The sequence below is a fragment of the Lagopus leucura genome, unplaced genomic scaffold (assembly GCF_019238085.1).
Source record: "Lagopus leucura isolate 7727_CA_CO unplaced genomic scaffold, USGS_WTPT01 Super-Scaffold_100002, whole genome shotgun sequence".
Lineage (NCBI taxonomy): Eukaryota > Metazoa > Chordata > Aves > Galliformes > Phasianidae > Lagopus > Lagopus leucura.
Window position 1 is genome coordinate 8,456,329 of NW_024962263.1, and position 21,623 is coordinate 8,477,951.

At 37.7% G+C, this 21,623-nt stretch overlaps 1 long non-coding RNA gene across 1 annotated transcript; it reads left to right on the plus strand.

The window, feature by feature from the left end:
• The first annotated feature begins 1,755 nt into the window (after window positions 1-1,755).
• Window positions 1,756-10,467, plus strand: LOC122179226. Its single transcript, XR_006178593.1, has 3 exons — window positions 1,756-1,801; window positions 6,642-6,801; window positions 10,350-10,467. It is a non-coding gene; the product is annotated as an uncharacterized LOC122179226 (long non-coding RNA).
• The last annotated feature ends 11,156 nt before the right edge of the window (window positions 10,468-21,623 follow it).

Sequence of the window (21,623 nt, forward strand, 5' to 3'; positions counted from 1 at the left end):
AAAGATGACGGAGAGCCCTGGGGACAAAAGTTTCTCCATTTACTACTTTTTTATTTTTAAGGAGAGACCAGATAAGAATTGAATGTTTGGGGATTTCAGCTCATATTTCAAGATATCATGTCAAATGTGTGATCCCAGGTTTGCTTTGCAGGCAGATCATTCTAGACATAAGAAACTTGTCCCTGATTGTGATGAAATCAGCTCAAGGTCCAGTTCTGACAGATTTTTTCCTAGGATCAGCCACTTTGCACAGCTTGTAAAATTCAGAATAACGCCTCTTCACACCCATACAGATGTGTGTCATACTAAAAAACATTACAGACTGTGAAGTGCTCACACAACCATCACTGTGTGTTGTGACAAGTACCTAAGACAGATATTGATGAACGCTATCAATGAATGCTACTTAAACAATTTAAAATGAAGGCGCCTTTCTTGGATTGTACCTTTGAAGACCACAAAAAAATATTCATTATTCAAAAAATATGGATAAAGAGATGCACTTCTCCAGACTGTTTTTGCCTTTTCAGAAAGGACAGTTTGGATAGGAAAGAAATTTATTTGCCACTCAGACTTTGCCTCTCTGGAGGCATATCAGAACGTGACTGCTCTGCAGAGGGTTTTCCTTGGTAGACAGTTGATTTTGTAAGAAGATGAAGGCTTTTTTTTTTCCCTCCAAGAAGAGAGGACAACAGGGAGATAAAGAAGAACTAAGAGACAATTTTTATTTATTTATTTATTTAAGAATACTGACAGATCTAAACTAGTGACTACTTTTTATATGCTATTACTGGTCTCCTGGGTCCTGTAATTTCCATTACAGAAACCTGGCAGTGTTGCAAAGGGTGGAGAGAGAACAAAAGTACAGTCAAGAATCACATTCCATGTATAGCTCATCACAGGACTTGTAAATGTTGCTCTTTTACTATGCATGTCACCACAAAGGTGGCCAACAATAGGGAGAAAGTTTCGACTCCCTACGGATTTGTCCAGGCAGGTTGCTCCAGAATATGCTGGTTCCTGAATCCTAAAGGTCACCAACTCCCTCTCTGAGAGATAAATCCTGGAAGTTTTTGGTGCTGCAGTTTCATATGTCCTTGCAAAATGTGTTAACATTATTTAGAATGAATCGTGTTACTTTTCAAAAAGAAAAAAAAAAAGAAACGTGAATGGAAGAATTTATTTTAGCTCTGAGTAGTAGAAGACCTGTGATATGTAGTTGAATTCTTCTAAATTGATCCAGCAGAGGGCAATAATATGTCAATACAGTAGTTAGTACTCAAGAATTAGATATGGGGGAGGGGGAAGGGGGGGGGGGAATAGATTTTTTTAAAACCTTCTCCTGTATATTACTGGAAATAGATTGAAGCATAGAGCGCTGTGAAATTTTCACCATTCTTTGTGAATCATTGTAAAAAAAAAAAATACGCAAACTACATTATCCCCAATTAAATTAATATTTTCATTCTATGAGTATTAACTCCTTATATACAAATAGTATGCTAAGTTTTAAGATGCATGTCCCACAAATTACAGTTAAACTTTTAGAAATAAATTCATGTTCTTCTGTGTCTGCATGTACAGAGCCTAATTAAGTCTGGCGTTTTCTTATGTTCATCTTTTTTCTCCCACGGCAGCGACTTGCATACAGTGTAGAGAAACCCATTGCTGATGCTGCAAAGCTCTACTGGGTGTTTCTAAGATCGGAGGAATCAGGGGTTTCTGGTGCACTAATCACTGTGATTCTTTATACAGTCCTGTTCATCATCTCATCGACAGTGTTGTACCTTTACTTTCTAAGGTATGTCTTTTTATCTCATTATTCCCGTAAGAGCTTAGGCTCAGGCTCCTTCTCCTGTAAGATAAAATAAGGTGACATCAGAAAAGATGTTTCAGTGTCACATATACTGAGCCTGAAATTGCAGACAGTCAAGGTGGGGTTAGTTCCGGTAGGGACAGTGAGTGAAAGATGGAGCCATATCTCAAAGGGAATGTTACTGATATCACGAGTTTTCACAGTGTCTACGAGACTCTGTTCCACTGGTTTCTAACAGTGGTGTCTGTTTTCAAAGTGTAAGCTCTGAAGTGTGTGTCCTTAACATGTAGGTACTTTGGAAAACCTGTTCATTAGACTTCCTAGGAGGGTTTTTGCAAGAAACAGAAAAACTTTAGAAAGTTACGTATGGTATGAAGTACAAAATCTCTCCCTGAGTACACAGCAGCCCCCAGACTTGTTATGTCCATGGGATGATGCAGGATATTTGACCTGATGAGGCTTAAACCTGGTGCATGACATGACTTAATTTGAATAATCTTTCCTTGATTTTTGTCTGTTAGCAATATTAATAGACTTCTGTTCATCATGAAATTTGACCAGTTGCCTTTCCTGCCACCCGTCTGGCACATACCATTAACTGTACAGGCAGTAGGGAAAGGTCTGGGACGCTGGAAGCAAATGAGAAAGATTGTCTAATATATTACCTAATAAAGAACTGAATGTTGCATTGCATTCACTGCAGCGATTATCAAGCAAGCACCAATAAAAATCTGTACAAAGAGGCAAATCCAGGCAGGTGTGAGAATAGCAAAGCTCAGTATGCTCCTTCCATTTGACAGAACCATCCCTCGGTCTTTCTCACACAAACTCCACTGCAGCAGGCAGAAAAAGATAAATGGCAATCTACATTTCTGCAAAGTATTTCAAAGCTCCTGCTTTCCTGGAAGCTGTACACAACTCCAACGAACTGGTAGTCTAGTTAATTAGTTTTTGAGATGTTAATGCCTTCTTAATCATCGACTTAATAGTTTTGAATAGCTTCATAAGTTTTAGCTGCTGTCGTTTATTACTCAGGAAAATTAATTTAAATTAAAACATTTGTAAGGCAGGTTTTTATGAGAATATTACCAACATCTTCATTGTCTGGGGAACAGGTGCAAGATCATCAAAGGTTCCTTTCCTTCTGGATCAATTTTCCCATAATGTTTTCCAATAAAGGGGTGGGGAGAGAATGTTACTGGGGGAAAAATGTTGTCTTAGTATGCTGCATTTTTAAAATGATTCATAGCAAAATACGAAAGCTAAGGGAAGATAACAAAATCTGTTATAGTGCATAAGGTCTTTGAAGTTTTTTGCTTGATTATAAAAAGAAACATTTTGAATACTGGAGAGCATGCAGAGTAAATTTATACTGTGAGCTTCTGAAATTGGATCAACTTTTTATCTTTTTCTTCCTTGTCTGTCCACAGCCTAGCACAGTAAGAAACTTAGACCTGGCTAGGGCTCTTCAGTAACATGTTATCCACTAATGATAACGTTAAAACAATTTCAAATATCTTTAAGGAAAACATCAATTCATAACCTTAAGTGTGTTCCCTAGATATTGATATTTGCTTTTGTTTGTAAGAGAAAATAGTATGATAAACAAGGCCATAATTGCCCTTGGTGGGGGTATACAGCATCCCCAGATGCTGTATCCCAAAGATATTCAAACATTAGAATGTTGCTGGACTCAGAAAACATGTTTTTTTTGCCATTACAACCACCACACCCTTCCCTTGTAAGGTGAACCAGTACAAATCTTGAGGGATGTCTTCTGTGTCTGAAGAAACCTACCACAGGAAAGAGCTGGGTGGCAGAGTTAACTCCACTGATTAGAATTACTCAGCCATTTGCCATTTAGCAGAGCTGTTCAGTAGCGTACAAAAAAGGGGGTAAGAACCATGAACTCACCAGAATGCCAAAGCAAGTAGGGGAAATGCCTGTTTCTGCCGCAGCTAGAGAGCTTCCTGGCAGCACTGATGAACAACTGGGAAGCTATGAGAATCAAGATAATAGGCTATGAAAGTCAAGATAACAGGCAACTTCTTGTGTCTTCATAAAACAGCAAACCTCAGCATAACTGGCTCTTCTTGGATAACTTGAGAGTCTGTAGTACATCTGCGAAGGAGGGATATTCTAATTACTTTATTAAAAAATGGAGTAGCATTTCTTGCAGTTCCTTCATTTGAATTCCACTAGGCATTAGAAACAGTCAGTAATTTGTTGGTGAAATGTTTTCTGCACTGTGAGAAAATGCAGACCTATTTCAAACTGAAAGTGTCTGCTGGAAAGTGTTTATGTCTAAATTTCCTGGTATTGAATTTTCTTGTTATTTTCTTTTTTTTTTTTTTTTTTTTTCTTTTTTCTTTTTTTTCTTTTTTCTTTTTTTTTGGAAAAGCCTCAAAATTCTACATTTTTCAATGTTAACAACAAAATGATTTTAATTTTTTTACAGCTTTTTTTTTTTTTTTCCAAAAAAGTGTGTGAAAGGAAGAAATAAGGGAGCAGTAAATTGTTGTAAGCATTCTTCTCTTCAGTTTTTTGTCTGTGAATTTTTTAGAAATCCATTTTTTTTTTTTTTTTTTAATCTTACTCTGGATAGTAAGCCACTTCAATCTTATTTTGTGATTCTTTCTGACAAATTAAGGAACTTGTAAGATTTACTGGGTCTCTCATATCTCTAGGAAGTAGAATATGAATTTTGCTTTGCTCTATTACATTAGCAATATAAATTATTACTATTGTATCTGTAAAAGCCATGTGCACATACAACAAGTGTTTTATTAATGATAATGCTAAAAAAAAAAGGAGAGTAAAATCAGGTATCAGGAGCAGGCTGAGTACATTTGGGCAAAAGGAACAAAGCTGGAAGATAGGCTTCACGATTCCTAATTAATTCAAAGTTAATTATATTGTTTATTACCATGCACTTAAAATCTTCATATAGAAAATGTTTATGGCAGCAAATAGACAGTAATTTAACTGCATTAAATTTTGCTTTGTTTAAAATAAGAATGTTACATTAAGTGAGTTTAAATAAATGGTGAGGTCTTGTTCTTGTTTAGCAAGATAAGTGGCAAGCCATTGAAATTGCTGACCTGGAATTTCAAAGACTAACAGCACACAAAATCATTTTTCAAGATGAGCAGAAGGCCAGAGAGACCACCAGCTTGATTACTAGGTTTTCAACTAAGCACAGGATAGTACAAAATTATGGGTCAGCATTTGCAAAAATGTAGTAAAACAAACATCTAACGTAATCCGGATAATAAGAGACAAATGTTTCTTTAAAAAAGCTGTAGAACATGTAGAACTACACCTTGAATGGTATTGATAATGTTTTTTTAAAAAAACTATTCTATAATGTGTTTTAAGATGCCTTTGGTATCCTTCTCTACGTTGCACTGATTTATATTCCATGCTTTGGATTTTTTTTTATTTTTTCTTCATAACCAATTTCCTTATATTGCCAGGGTTACCAACATCTCAGTTAGGTTGTCTTCCATCTGGTCTCCTCTTCTGGTAAGGGAATCCCACACTGACGTCTTGGAATCTTAAACAAATTTCTGGCTGCAACTACAAAAAAGTGTTTCAAATAGAAAGAGTGCAAGAGCTAAAGCTCCTTCTGAGATCGAGTTGAAAATTGGCCTTTTGGTGCTATTCCTTATTTCTATTCCATGCCGAATCTCAATTTTGGGAGGAATTGTTTAAACAGCTTGTTGAGTGAGCTTCTCTGCAATTACTGTGTTCACTGTAAGGCACGATGTAAAGCTACTGCAAATGCTAACTTCATTCTGATCTTGTTGACAAGAATTCAGAGGGTTAAAGAAGCTGTGCTTGTGCTCACTCCCAATTGCTGAGAAATGAAAGACCTGTACAGCACCACAGAAATCTGGGTATTTTGTTGCTTGCAAAGCCACACAGCAATCCCCACACTTCTCATGACTACTCAGCTGGTCTCTGGAAAGGATGGAAAAGTTAAGGCTGGCACTAAGCAATAGCTGAATTGTAACAAAGTATGAGTGTGGAAGGGAGTACAAAAAGAAAGACCTCAGTTCAATATCCAAGATTGAGATTCCACATTTTCTGATCTTTTTTTGGTTTTAGAATAAAAGTTGAATGAGAAAGAAGCTCCATTTGAATTAAACAACAGTGTTTTGAAGTTTTAGAGTTCATCTAAGGCTAAAAATGTGACACTAGGCTTTTCCAAAAGCCTCACAATATTTCTTGGTTTCACCTACATTAAGAAATACCACACAGCACGCCTTTCTTGTGGTAGAGAATTTTACTGTGTGGTGCTTATTCAATTCCCTACCACAGCACAGAAATGTCACAGAAAAACAAAGCCAACAAACAAAATGAACTTTTCTTACATCAAGAGAAGTTTAGATTGTGCAGGCTTCAGGTTTGGGGTTTTCAAAAATGATGAGTAGTTCTTTTTCTATATGATGTGGTTTGCCAATTATTTCACTCTGGCACAACAGGACTTCCAGTCATGCCTAACTGAAGGTTCTCCATTTTACCACTGGGAACAGCCCAAAGCTAAAAACCAACACTGGACATTTCTGGAGATCAGGACCTTCTTTGGAAGTGAATATCTTGTGACAATTAAAAGAAATTGCTGCTTGCAGTTATGTGATTTGACTCAAGTGTTGTAAAGGACCTAGAAGGTTGGGAGGGAAGGAGTTATATGTTGGAGAACCTATGGGTTCTTTTCTTACTCATAACCAGAAGATTTAGAAGTCTACAAAAGGGTAAGATACACTTATTTGCATGAAGAGTCCTTTCCAGAAAGAAAAAAACATGTCATTTCTATCCATAGGCTACACAGTGAGGGGTGGCTGTTGGATGTATTTCAACGCATTCATGGTGAAGAAGGTACATTCTTCGTTCCATTGGACTTAGAGATTTCCATTCAGGAACTGAGCTACATTATGAAAAGAGCTGAGCAGTGGAGAGGAATCAATGGTGAAAGACGGATGGTGAGTGGCTAAGAGTGATAAGAAGAGTCAATGAATCACTAGTCCAAATTCTTTTATTTCTTGGATGAGGACAGAAATATATAAGGAAATGATTTGTGGGGGCTTTTTTTTTTTTTTTTTTTTTTTTTAAGAAGATAATTTCAAGAGAAGGGTGTATGTCCATTCCCTGAACATCCTGAGGGATTTCAGTCTGCTTAGCATCTCTTTAGAGAGATGACAGCATCACTGATGGCAAAAATTATCTATGCCATCTGAAGATTTCTGATTGGGTTACAGAGACTTGCTATGTGTTCAAATGTGAGTAGCATCCTAGAAAAGCTCTCAGCAAACTGAAATGCTACAGACAATTTGAATCTGCTCTCTGGAAGGGTATGGATGGGACTGATCAGAGGAGGGGGACATGAGGATAGTGGGTTAGGAGTTGTGACAGTCAGTGTCTTTCCCAGCCCTTCTAGAACTATCCAGAAGTGTGGACTGAATTGGAACTGTGCACTGAGAGTTAGGAAAGGTCTGAAGTTGGTCTGAGCTACTGTGGTTATCAAACAATTCTGCTTTCTTTTCTGTTAGGACGCTAGCCTCTAAGCCCATATCCAGATTTAAAGCTGTGATGTGCAGGAAATATAATTATACCTGTGTTTGCAAAGTGTCTGGCTTTGGGGTTCCCATCCACAAATGAAGCTTCTGATCATAATGGCTTGCAAAGAATTGAAAACACCTGAAGCTGCATGGTCAGTAATCTGCAAGATATACATTTTTCCTTGTTCTCCAGACACCTTTGCATCATCATTATTAATTACCATAGAACTATCTCAAAAACAGCTCTTGAACAATAATTAACGTGCTCATCAACTGGATTAATACATCTATGACTGCCTTAGAACACAAAGCTTTGCTCAGCAACTCTTCTGCTTCAATGTAAAAATGAACAGATTCTAGATAGGAAGGAAATTTTCCCGCTTAAGCATGTCTGAGTTTGTTTTCTTTTCTTTTCTAGCCCACTGGAACAAGTGATTTCACATTAGGGTCTGCAGGTTTTTCAAGTCTCTAAAGCTACCTCTGAAAGATCAGCAGTTTATATAAATATATAGCCTCAGTTGTCACTGCTATAAACATCTGGTACAGTTGTAACTATTTTCCACTTTTTTTCTTGATGACAGTTTGGACCCTGCAAGGAAAAATAAAAAGGTGAATGTGCCAATTGAATGAAAAAGCAGATACTCAGTAAGCTTTGTTTTTCCTGAATTGCAGAGCACCAAGCTGCATTTCAGCATGGGGGAGGGAAAGCACTTCCACAGCCGTTTCCCTCAGACATTCCCAGTTTTTATACAGATAGTACTTATTTGCTTTATAACAGCAAGAAAATAAGCTTTTTGTGTCTTTTTTTTTTTCCCCACTTAGAAACTTTTTGCAGAAAGTCAAAACAAAGCTATTAATGACTGGTTACTACTACCTTTGTTAGATGTTAAGTAAGGTCAAACAAAAAATATATGGTGGATCTCATTTTACATGCCAGGACAACCAGTACCATATGGAAAAGGTGGTGGATAAGGCAACTGCAAACAACTGCTTTTCTGTTTTAGGTATTGAGTACGTTTCTAATGATATTACCAGCAGATTGTTTCTTGTAGTAGTGCTTAAAGATCTAAGTGACAAAAAAAAAAAAAAAAAAAAAAAAAAAAAAAAAAAAAAAAGATAAAAGAAATGACAAGTAGGAAAGGATGGGGGTAAAAAACAAATGGAAGAGAATGGAAATAAAAATTGCTTTTCTATACACAAATAGTCCACACATGACTGACAGAAATCTGGAGCGTCCACTGCTAAAATACAGCATGGTATCATATTTAACATGACAGTATATTATGAAACGTGACCAATGGCTATGATGGCTATGGACATAAAGTAAGCATCTAGTTTTGCCTCATCGAAGGGGACCTGAACTTGCTCTGAGATCCTTTAAAATGTGGACCCAGCCCCAGTCAGATCCAGTAGCCAGAAAGGTGCAATCAGAGCAGAAAGAGGACACTTCTGTGTGGCACAGAGAACAATGCTATCTCATTTCAGCAAAGTAGGATGATGCCTGCTTTAATCTCTGTCTTAAGATCCCAAATTTTTGACTCTTATTCTGCCTGCATCTTCATCATTGTCATGCCTTTCCTTTATATCAGCCCTAGCTAAAAGCAAAGCTGTGATAGTGTCAAACATTCCTGTTCTCTGTGGGATGTGCTATTGCAATCAATATGAGCAGTAGGATTCTCCTATTTCCCCCACTGGGCTCAGAATCTGCCTCACAATAGGTAAAACTTGTGAGTGGAGAATTCTGCCCCGAACTCCTGAGTTATCTGCATGAATGTTGTGGAAAAAAAACAATGTTCTCCAGAAACGTGAGATGTCCCCCTTCCATTCCAATCTTTTGCTTATATTTTGGTGGAAAAGAGGACCACTGGACCAATTTCATTTCTTCTTTGACAAGTCTAGGTTTCTAGTAAAAACATGTTCTGCTCCTGAAATAAGTTCTCCCTATGCAGCAAGACCAAGAGCTGTGTTTTCAGGTCTTTCATATTCCTTGGCATTGCAGATACTCACAGATCCTTTTTTTCTGCCATGAATTTGCATAAGGTATTTGTCTTGTCTCTTTCTTTATGTATGTCTAGTTGTACAAGGTAATCAGTATGGAAGACACATCACTAGGCCTTATTGCGTGCATTATTAATGTGTTAATTTTTAAATAAGATACCAAATTAACTGTGAGCAATTTTTAAAAAGAGAAGCGTGAGCATATCTTATATTGCTCCATATAAAAAATATGTTTTAAATGGAGGTCATTCAAGTAAATAGTCGGTCAAACCTTCTGGAAAAAAATAGGCCTGTGTCTTTGCAGTATTTTCTTGCTATTAACCATGTGCTTCTCATTTTTATTCCCTGGATTAAAAATTGCCCCATAAATGGGTATTTTATAATATGCTTAATTTCCTTTTATTAAATTGATAAATGCAGGAGCAGAGGACACATTTACAGTATGATGAGAATTTAAGGTTATTGCATTTTATAATTTTTATATTGTTCAGAGAAGCGATTTGTCATCTGGGGAATGACATCCATGCCATCATTTCGAAGTATTTTTAGTCATTCTTTTGATAGGAAAAAGGTCACTTTCTGTAGACCAGGAAGACATCACTCTATTAAACTAATTTGCCTACATGCAAATTTTGTCATTTTTACCTCATTAAGTATTTATCATAGAGTAAAAAAATATATATATTCATGAAGGGGCAGCTAGCAGCCTGATGGAGCTGGAACTAATATTTTGCAACTCTAATGATTTTTTGCATCCTTAATTAGATAGCATAAGGTTGATATGATTAGGTCAGGATGTAGTGTTTTTCATTAAAATACATTTTAGAAGCTGTATTCATAATCTGCCCTTGCAATTAAATAATGAGCCTATGAGTTTAATATTATCGACCCAATTATTATCCCATGGAAAAGTATACCTTAATAAATTTGTGCCGTAGGACCTTCATTAGCAACAAAACGAATTATATTTCCAGGTACACAGATTACATGGCCACAATCACATTTACGCAGCAGTCTGGAATGCACTGCGGGGAGAGAGCCACCAGAGCCCGGCACAGCACAGAAACACACTTGATTATTTTGGAAGAAGTCATCGACAATGTATTTAATGAGGCAGGCTGCAAAGAAGTAAAAATGCCACCTACAAATTCAGGCAGAAGCATTTGCAGCAACTGTGTCCTGTGAACCTTCTAGAAGGGGGAAGCATGAGCTCCCACCTTCCATCCTGTTACAGATAGAGAGATGGATGTGACCATTTATGGAGCTTTATGGAGGTAGGCATATGTTAACTTTGTTATCCCATATTGGGGATACCAGAACCAAGAATAAATAGCAATCCATTGACCCACCATTGATCAGTGGAAAAACAGGATTTCAGTATAGCTTTTTTCTTGTTGGTAGATATTCCTAAAGTGACAATATCTCGCTGTTCTCGTCAAGCAATCACTTTGGGAAGGGAAAAATTTGACTGTTATCAATTTTTATGGGATTTAGACTGCAGGGTACCACCTCTTCTTGCATTAGGACTTTTAGCATAGTGCTACAGACAAGGAAAGTTAGACAAGCACTAAGCTGAAACAACACCTTTAGTATACCAAGCATGTACTCAAAAACCTTGCACATAGAGTAGCTTTCTGAAAAAATGCAAGCTGTATAGGCAAAAAGATAATGTGAAACTTACACTTCAAGTAAAGCTTGATGCACTGCAAAATAATTTTAATGAGACTAGAGCTCATTTTCTAATTCTAAAATGATATTATAGAAAACCATAAAAAATTACCCGGCAGTAGTTTTTTGAAAGGAAAATATATTTGTAATTATCTTGAACACGCAAGATTACTTCAGGGCCTATTATCGACACAATTTTGGTACCACTTTACAGTAATTTGCATTTATTACTCTCAGGCCAACTATTAATATGTTAATAAATAAGTCATTAATACTTGTTATTTAATTGCTATCTATTTATTCCTGTTCAATAATGCATTAATTACTTGTGAATAGTTGAGGGCAAAATCCTGCCCTTGCTAGTGCAATCAGCAGTGGCAGAGAGGAAACCAGTATTGGACATGTTAGCATTGCAAGAACTGCTGATCTGACAGAGCGCAAGTGCTTTAACCCATTTGGTGCAAGGAGAACATTTCATTCTGTTGGATGAAGCCTAATGAGTCTCCACATAGCTAGTGAATATGCTTGGAGGACAATTGGTGTGTTTTCTGTTTGAAGGCTGAGTGCTATTCTTAGTGGATTGCATTCCTGGTTTTTGAGCAAACTGGTATGTAGGAATGGATAGTGAGACTAGGCCAAACGTAGGGCAAGGATGTCTGACTGAATCAAACAGATTTGATTATCTGAAATTTGATATCTCTGTAGTTGCATGATAAATCTTACCCACGGACACAAGTAGAAGTGTTTCCATTGCCTTGCAGGAAACATGATTTCCAAAAGACAGGTGAAAAGTAGCAAAGATGGTTGTTATTTTGGGCAGTAATAATAGTTAGGTAGAATAAAGATAGGAAGAGTTGGAAAGAATAATAACGTAGTTCAGAATTGTGGGATTCTGAAGGAAAAGTCAGCAAAGCACAAGGTGATAAAAGGAGAAAAGAAAGGAAAGTTGTCTCAGAATTTATGAAGAAGACACAACGATACTGAAGAAAAGGAATTAGAACAGAGATGCCAGGTAAAACAAGGTGATGTGAAAAGAGTTACACAATTGTGTTACTTCTGGTCGCACTAAGAGAAAGCTCCTCTTAACAAATTAAAGATGATATCACCAAGTTAGAGATCACTGTGCTGCAAATGGACAAATGAAAACATGTTGAGAGAGCAAAAGAATAGAAAGTGTTAATTTTCTTTGTATTTTTCTTCTTTTCACAAAAATCTTCCCAATGGTGAGTTGTACCTTATATGTTTAAGTTCTATCACCCCGTGTATATGAGATTTAATGTCTTCAAAAACAACAGATGGCTGTGATGAAAGATAAGACCTTATAATTGTGGCTTGTGGTTTCTTTTCCCCAAATTAGTTCCGGTGATCTTTGGGAATCCTAGCAATTTGTGAGTTCATGATCGAGCTTTTTCCTAAGCATAACCCATGCTATATAACTTTCTGAAACCACTCACTGGAGATTTCCACACACTGTTTCCAGCAATTTGGATTTTACCCAGAATCTAAAAGGTTTTTTTTGAGCTCTGAGAGTACAATAGGAGATCAGTAAGAAGCAGTAAAGCCAGTTTTGAGCATATGCAGAAATATTAGCAGTAATATGGGATTTGATCTTTTAGCCAGTATGAATAAACCATTAGATTTATCTGGGCTAACGCACAGTTGTTTTAACTAGTACCACTAAACTCTGCTACTCTGAGACAATTCTGCTCAGCAGATAGAGATGACAATCTAGGTAATAAAAAATAATAATCTTTCTGCTACAGAAATGGTTGGAGGGAAAACTTTACTGGTTTGCGGTCCAACATTGACTTCATTAGGGCCAGCGTTTCTATCTGTCTAAGCAAAGGAGAAGGGAGGAAATAGGGCCACGTCTCACTGAACTTCTTTGTGATCTGTGTATTTAATATCAGATTCTCATCTGGGGTAAATTATTGAAGGCAGAGTCTATATTTTTTTTGAATATTGAATGGTGATTGAAAGTCATGAGATGAGCAGAGGGAAAGCTCAGCCCACTGATAGAATGTTAGAAAAATAAAGCAAAATGTAAGGTCCGAAAAAGAGCGTAGCATTCCATGGTCTCTTAACTTTAAAATATACTAATTCTCTATGAAACTTTGAGGCCTTTCTTGAAATGTGTAGGATCAAATTGACCAAATGGCTCTGAAGCACTTCACTTGCTGTTCTTTTAGAGTATTTAGTTCACAGGGAAGTGAAAAGGAAAAAAGAAGGCTGGATGCATTTGGAATGGTCAATTCTTCTGGATATATCCGGGTATGTCATTAAAATCTCACAACAGTTGATTATTAATTTGTCACAAATTGTGTATGTTTCATCTGCTGCAATAAAGAAGGTGATGCATAGTAGGTAAAATGATAGATTCTTTTGCCTGGGTAGTTATGTCTGACAAGTGGAACTACAATGAGCCAGTAGAGTGAAATTGTATAGGCCTTTCTTGAGGCCGTGTTGTATCCTTCTTAAGGAAACAGCAATTAACAACTGATGAAAGAACAAATAGGTGTGTGAGCTGCTCTGAATCTGAAGCTCACATGGCAACAAATTAATAGAATTTCAAAAAGATAAATTCTGCAGAGGCAAGGTTACGTACATCGCTTCTTTTTTTAATTTTCATTTGATATATGATAAGGCTATACATTGAAAATGAAATGATGTAGTCATGGAATTTGTTTAGGGAGGGTTGTAGACACAATCTTGTTTTTAGAAAACGTATTTTGTTTCCATCTTCAAGAACTAATTTGTTCAGGGCTCCTTCGCTATCCCTATTATATCCACAATATAGGATTTCCAGACTGAATGGTAACAAATCATTTTAATCCTATAATCAATACATGAATTATATAAAGGTGTTAGTGCAGGTGGAAAAAATTAATTGTCTGCTGACATCCTTCTGATTACTATACTGGCAGAAAGGTGTTAATTTCTGTAATACTTCAACAGATATCCAAACTGTTTTGTCAGATAGGTTGGACAGTGATGGAGGAGGAGTACACTTAACTGTAATTTTTGTAGTAATTCATGGGAAGCTTTATTGACACGTGCTAATGGCACTTGATTGCCCTCAAGAGGTTTTCACAACAGAACTCTGCAAGTGCCACATCAAGGTTTGCTCAGTCAAGTAGTTTTTTTTCTCCTTGCATCCAGATAATTTGTGACCACAGGCAAACTTTTGAAAATCCAAGGTGGTTTGGAACAATCCATTGGGGTGAATCTGTCATCAGCTGGCTCGTACAGATTGGTGCACTAATGAAGAGCAAGCTCTTTGTGTTTTTTGTCATTTCTGTGCAAGCAATCCATTTCATTTCTCCTCAGTGGCAGGGCATGTTATACATCTCATCCCATATAATCTCACTTACATTATAATTTGATTCATACACATCCTTTCCACAGAGATTAATTAGCAGCAGATTTTAAGTTTGCAAGTGAAAATATGATAATTAGTTTTCTTGGAATGTTAACATTTCAACACTTCGGGTTCTCTCCATCTTTGTCTTCAATGAAGCTGCAGTAAACGAGCACTATTTCTCTTCTAAATCAGACTCTTGTGAGGTTTGAAATACAGACATTTTCATCAAGCTGGATAATTTCCATACAAAATTTACTAGCTTATGAAATATTGCAAGAGTAATTCATACAGCAACTCCCTCCTCCTCCTGGAGGATGAAGTATGTATGATGTGAGCAGTTCTGAAAACCCCCAGGATAGTCACTTATTTAACAACAGTGATTTCTATTCTTTGTAACAAAAATCAGCTGACTCTTCATTTTTGCACAAAATAGAATCAGCCAATAGGTCTCTTGTACAGTAGTTGTGTAGTGTTATAAACATGGTTGCATTAATATCTTTGACTCTGCTCTCATTTATTCTCTTGGAGCGTATAATTCAAGCATTGGTGCATACAGTATCTCTATGTCTAGTCACTTAGCATGATTCTGACTAGAATTTGCCACTTACCTGAATTATGAGAACACTCAAACAGTTAAAACAGCGACTAGAAACGTTGCATGAAAGATCAACCCTGATGATTTTAAGACAGCGTAATTGCTAACAGATGGGGCTTAAGAAGAAAATTGTATTATGAGAAAGTTATTGTATTTTTGTCAGTTACAGGTAGGTGTAAGTGATTAAAAGATAATATTGTTTAATTATTTATGATTTCTCCTCCTTAATATATTGATTTTTTCTTTTTTTTTTTCTTTTTTTGGCAATGATATGATCTTTAAAATCCCCGATCTTCTGTAATTACTGAGTCCATCTCAGCTTCTTACATCTTTAGCATTACTTATTCGCTGAGCTTGGGCAGGGTAGTGTAGATGCCCGTTGATCCTGGCAGGAAAGTGGGGTAATTCAAATGTTTCTGCTAATGTTCCCATTATATGTGGATCACCACATGATTATAAGCTTGTGTTTGTGATTGTATGAGGTGCATGTGCCAACTACGTATATAATTGCCAGCATGTTTTCACAGATTGGGTTTTAAGTTTTTTCCTTAAGAGGAAATAGGTCTACTAGTGTATTGTTGACTGTCACACAAAAGTTTGTTACCAGAGAGTGATGTGCATTAAGTGCATTAAGTGCATTAGAGACTACTTGAGTAATGTTATAAAACTGGCACTTCAATTATTTTGCTTTCTAGTAATGACTTTCAAATGTTCTGGGGACTAAATGGTATTTTTTTTCTTTAAATACAAAAATCCTGCAGCAACAGCAGGGACTATTGAAGACACAATAGTAAAGTGAAATTTCCAGCCCAATGAATGGGACAGGAGGGATATAGCAGGAACTGAACAAATATTGGCTGTATATAGGAGTAGCTGCAGGAAAGCCAATGCAAAGGCTAAAGTCTTGCCCCTGTATCTGTCCACGCAGTGAGTTTATCAAAGATACACACTTGTTTTCAGGCCCATATGTGCCTGCCCTCTTCATGTCTTAACCTGAACCAAAATAATCTTTGTGCCCAATTTTACAGGTAAATTTTTGTCTGAAAATAAGTCTTACAGAATTCAATATGCTTATATACACTCATCTATCCTGGTTTAAGATACGCCAGTCTGCGACCACAGAATGGGCTACAAAACCGAGCTCTGGCTCGAGATTTGAAATAGTCACCTTTTCAAGCTGAACAGAATTGGATGCTGAGTTAGATTTCCTCTGCTGACACTTGACAGCTTTCACCAGAGCTTATTTGTCCAGATCTTATTTGCTAGAGCTCTCTGAAGGGATCGTAAATTTCTCATCCACTACAGTTTTTCTATCTTAGTGATTATCAAGGCTTCTAAAATAATAACTATTTCCTGGGTCTGTTTGAAATCTGGCACAAGTGTCTCTGAGGCCAGCCAGCGAGACTTTGTTGTTGCATGCAGCCTTGTTTTCTCCTGAGCCACAAAGTGGGAGAGGAAGCTATGCCCCAGGGAGGTAAGGTTGTAAGGAATTCCTGCCAACAACAAAAAAGAGAAGGAGGCAAATTGACTGTTTTATTAGGAACATGATCTGTAGCGTTTTTCATCTGGAGAGGGGATTGTTGCATGTTGATGAATATGGGTATCGTATCACAAGAGTGCTAAAATGCCCCTGAGCGAGTGTGTTCCTTCTGCTCCCCTTCAGCAGCTCCTACTATCCCAACTACTGACCTGTGAAATGTGGTCACATCCTCTGGATTTTTCATGTATTTTGAAAGCTGTGCAAAATATTACCCTAAACAGTTAAATGGGAGTTATATGTACAAGGATATGAGCATTAATATTAATGGAAAATCTGTCAGGTCAAGTGGTCAGAATGGGATAATTATGCCATTCAGGTAACCTATAAATACAAAAGGCTTCATGGGCATACTGTTTCAAAACTTTCTCAGTTCTGTCCAAAATAGAACTAATTTTAATAATCAACATTTCTGAAATAAAATCTTGAACTTTTCATGGGGGTATAGCAAGATGACCAAGAGAAAAGGAGACCAGCTTCTATCTTTGGCACGCTCTGAATGAAGATGAGGCCAAACTTTGAGCCTGACCACATCTTGGTGCTAATGAGAACAATTCAGACAATATGCTGCCCGCAATAATCCTAGAGCCTCCTGCTGCCTTTGGATACCTCTCTCTGTGCCTAATAGCTCTGGGATCTTCTGATGAGTTTATCTTTCCCCACTGGCTAAATGCTGGGCCTTATTTACACATCAGGCTCCTTGAGTATGGCCCCAAATGTGCATAATTCATGCAGTGACACAAATACCAACATGTTAAAAAAAAAACAAAAAAAAAAACTGTGCTATACTAAGGTATGAGGACCAAAGAATCCCCAGAATGAGAGGGGAAAATGGAAAGGGCACCTTGAGGACCTGATCTTCCCCAAGCCACAGCAGCCCATTTGGCATTCTGGGCCATTTGCCTGGGCAAAGTCATCAGGAAGGGTTATTTAAAAATAGGAAATAGCAGCTGGTCAGTTAGAACATCTCAGAAAGTTCTGTGGCTCCTGTCAGATGAATGGCCATTGAAATTGGCACATTGGCCATGACAGGAGAAATTCTTTGACAAATCAGTCTTTCTGCACAGAAAATTATCCCATCAGAAGCACTCCAAGTAGTGGTAGCCTGCAGGCCTGGAGCTTGAACTCCATCACGGCATAAAAACCTTTTCAACTTTGTTTTCTTTTGCAGCTGAGATTACCCACTTAGGACTTGTAGTTTAGACTTTTTCCCAGATAACCCCCCTTTTGTACTAATGGGTCTTGCCTGAGAGAGCAAGGCTGCCAACTGGATCCTTACTTCACTAGCTCACAAAGAAAGATGTTGTTTTAGCTTTATTGAGCACATTTGGGTTTTGCATTTCTATTTAACAAGCAGGAAATAAAACAGTATAGGTAGAAAGCTGTTTTCTGTCTCTTTCAAAGTCAAAATAGATAGAGAAAAAAACATACTTGATAATGTCTCGTTGAGCTTTTTTTTTTTTTTTTTTCTTCAGGATTACTCTACTCTTGATTATTTCCTCTTTGCTGAAGTCTGATGGGCTTCAAATAAACTAAAGGCTTGTGAACCTGGGAGCTTTAGACCTCCTGCTGTTAAGGAAAGGTTTATAGAGTAGTTCCTTTCATTACTCTTTTATAAATGGCATTGTTGGAAGCAATGTGTACTGCAGCTTGAACAACATCTTGGAAAATGTTAGCTGATTTGCTGTTTGAGAGCTAGTGTCTTTCAAAGTGGCTTTTGAGGTGGTTCATATAACTATTAGTGTTTGAAACAGATGGGAATCTTTCCTCAATAAAAAATGTTATCCCACCTCACATTCAAGTCACAGTGTGTTTATGTGGACTCTCATAACATTGAGTGCCTTTGACTTTGTAGGAAGATACGACTCTAATATAACCTATGGAGAGCCCTGCAAAATTCATCAAGTATTTCTATAGGCTGAGAACTGCAGAACCTCTCTCAGATACCCCAGCTGCAGCCTGGAGCATGCAGCAGACTTTGTTGGTTCTTTCTTCTGTTCAAACAGAAGCACTACATTTAAAGCAGCATCGTTACATACAGCCTTAAGGCCTTCCTCTATAGGGTGGTCTTATGTAGCTGCTGCTGGCATTGTCCTCTGCTTGAAAATGTCTGTCTAGTGTCCTCAAAACCTCACTGCTTGTCCCAGTGCAGAGAAAAAGATCTTTTGAGATGGGAAAAGGTCCAGAGACATACCAGTGGCTGATGCACCCTCTATGGCGCAGGTATGGGGTAGTGCTCATGAGAAAGAAGCACTGTGAGTACTCATGAGTCATCTTCACTGGTTACATCTGAGTATTGAAGAGGGAAGAACAGAAATTCCCCCCAGAAATGGGGAGGGTCCCAAAAATGGGAGCTGCCTCCGCTCAGGCAGCTGGAACAAGCACTTCAAAAAAAAATCCACTCTGCAGGTCTGGGAACTGCTGCTAGGAAGAGGCTGTAAACTGGCCACTAACTGAGAGTGAGACAGTGCATTATGCAGTGTGGGGAGAGCAGAACTGCTGAAAGTACTAAAAAGCTTGACAGCAGGTTGAAATGGCCAATTCCTGCTATGGAGTCCCTTAGTTGTGCAAAGGCAGAAGCCAAGGTGGCAGGAATCTGCACAGGCCATGCTTTGTGGCCTCCTTGCCATGGAGGCTCTTGCAAAACCTCTCAAGGCATGCAGTTGGATGTTACACTGTGTGACTAAAAGCAAAGGAGGCCCAGGAATAGTAAAATATTCAAAATATTTTCTTGTTGGGTTTTTACAAGTAGAAGTATAAACACGTGTGTGAGTGAGAATGAAATCACAGCGCATTATGACTGTTTTGGAGCCTTTACCCTCAATTTCCTCTTACCACATTTACACTCAAAAACATGGGCATGTGTAGCAGGATTCTTGTCACTCATGTATGCATCCAGCCTGAGGATCTATAATCAGCCTTTAAATAATACGGGGGCGATTTTTTACATCTATTGCAGTGTCTCATTGGTGTTAATCTCTCTGTATGCAGTGTTAAATCAACCCATCGGATAGCTCTGATGAATATTTGTGATGAAAACTAGCACAAGCGGAATGAGATTTTGAGGGGTCAGAGAAGGGAGGGAAAGGGTCAACAGCAATGATAAACAGCAAACAAAAAGCTTCAAAACCAAATGACAATAGCAGTATCTTTGTGTAAATATAACATTCTTCTGCAGTGCCCGCTGCAGTGCCACACTGAGGCACTGGAGAGGGTATGCAATTAGATGCAAGTCATAACTTAGTTTATTTTTCTTTAATAGAAATGCCTGTATGTTCCATTGTCCAAAATGAATACAAAACACCACAAAAATAAAGGAGATGAATTTACCAAAGAAATCCACCTCAAACCTCTTTGCTTTTGTGCTGGTGATGGTGCAAGTAACTGTGTCTGTTTTATACGTCTGGGGTCTGACTCTCATTTATGTTATTCTGGCATCTTGACAACATTTTGCCATGGGTATAATGATGTGCCAGATTGGTGTGTAAATGCCTGAGTGCACAAAGAGAGGAATTTGTGATTTTCTAACCTGATGCTACCCTAACCATGAGGATACACTGCTTGTTCTGCAGTGTATTGCTTCATTTCTGACCACTAAGGGTTACTATTGTCATTTGTTGAATGAGTAATAGGATTTAAAGATGGATTAAGCTGAATGTTTTGGCTTTAAAAGTTTGTTTTGTTTTGTTTTTCTTTATTTTCAGAAAAGAAAGCCTCTTTCTTTTCTGCGTGCTGTACAAAGAAGGTTGTACAGTTTAAACAAAACCTAATGGAAATTCTTGAATGAGGCAAAGATGCTGCAGTTCAAATACATTCATTCTGTTTTTGTGGTGATGTGGCATCATCATGACTGGAGTTTGTTGTTCCATTTTTTGGTTGATGTGTAGCCAGGCGAAGACTCTGACTTAAAAGCTTAGGATTCAGATTTCCAGCCCGAGCTTTTTTGAGAATCATTATCGCTGCAATTGGGCAAGAAGACGTTTTATAAAACAAACAAACCAATACAAATAAACAGAGCTCACAGTATTTTTTCACATTTTCAACCTCATGATAATTTTGTTTTTCATAACTGCGTTAAGCAAATGAGGATAAAAGTTACCATAGGTCATAGGCTTTTCCTTATTTCCTGAGAGGTTCTAATACTTTCTTTTCTTTTTGTAAGTGAGCAAAATTTGTTTCAGATACTCAGTGCATAACTAAGCATTTTTGCAAACTCCCTAAATTCAGAGTAATAGCAATTCAGCCAACTAATATATGCCTTAAGTGGATTACTAAAGCATGTTTATGTTCAAGCTAATCCTATTGTAATGTAGTTCTTTCAACTGGAAGTTTTCTTCTCCAATCTAAGCTGAATTTTGCTCACTTCAGAACTTCGCTGTGGCTGGAGAGAGAGAGAGGAGAGAGGAAGGGAGGGAAGGGACACTTACTGTTCCTAAGGATGCACACATAACTTGTCTATGCCAGGAAGCTCATTGGTCCAAGAATTTCTGCTGCCTTACCATCACCCACTTATCTTTTCTGATCCTCTCAGTGCAAAGTTATCAGGAGAGGCATGAAGCAGATATTTTTGTGGCTGGAATGGCACAATACTGTCACTTGTCCCTGCCACACAGTTGGCCAGATCAGACATGATTCCCATGTCTGCACTGCTACCTCTGGAAGGCATTTTCGTCTCACATGCAGTCCAGGGAGTTGTTGCTTTTCAGCTGGAATGATCATAGAAAATCCAAACCAGAACCATATCACTGCACTACATTATTCAAATGCGAGGTCAAATTACCCCCACTGAGGTAAGCAGGGTTGCCAAGGTCTAAATGAAGACACAACTTGGCCAAAGGTCTGTTTCTAATGTGAGGTTTGAGGGCTGGTAGGTCTTGCATCTAATATCAAACAGCTGCAGGACAGTACCAGCTCCTTCGGAAAGTACGCACACGTGTCTAAAAAAGTCCTCCTCAGACAAAAGCATAAAACCTAGCAACACCAAATTTTAATGTATTATTTAAACCTCACCAGCAGAAAGCTGAAAATATAATTGCTCATTGTTTGCCTGCCTTTTTGGTTTGATTTCTCTGTATGAGATTATTTAG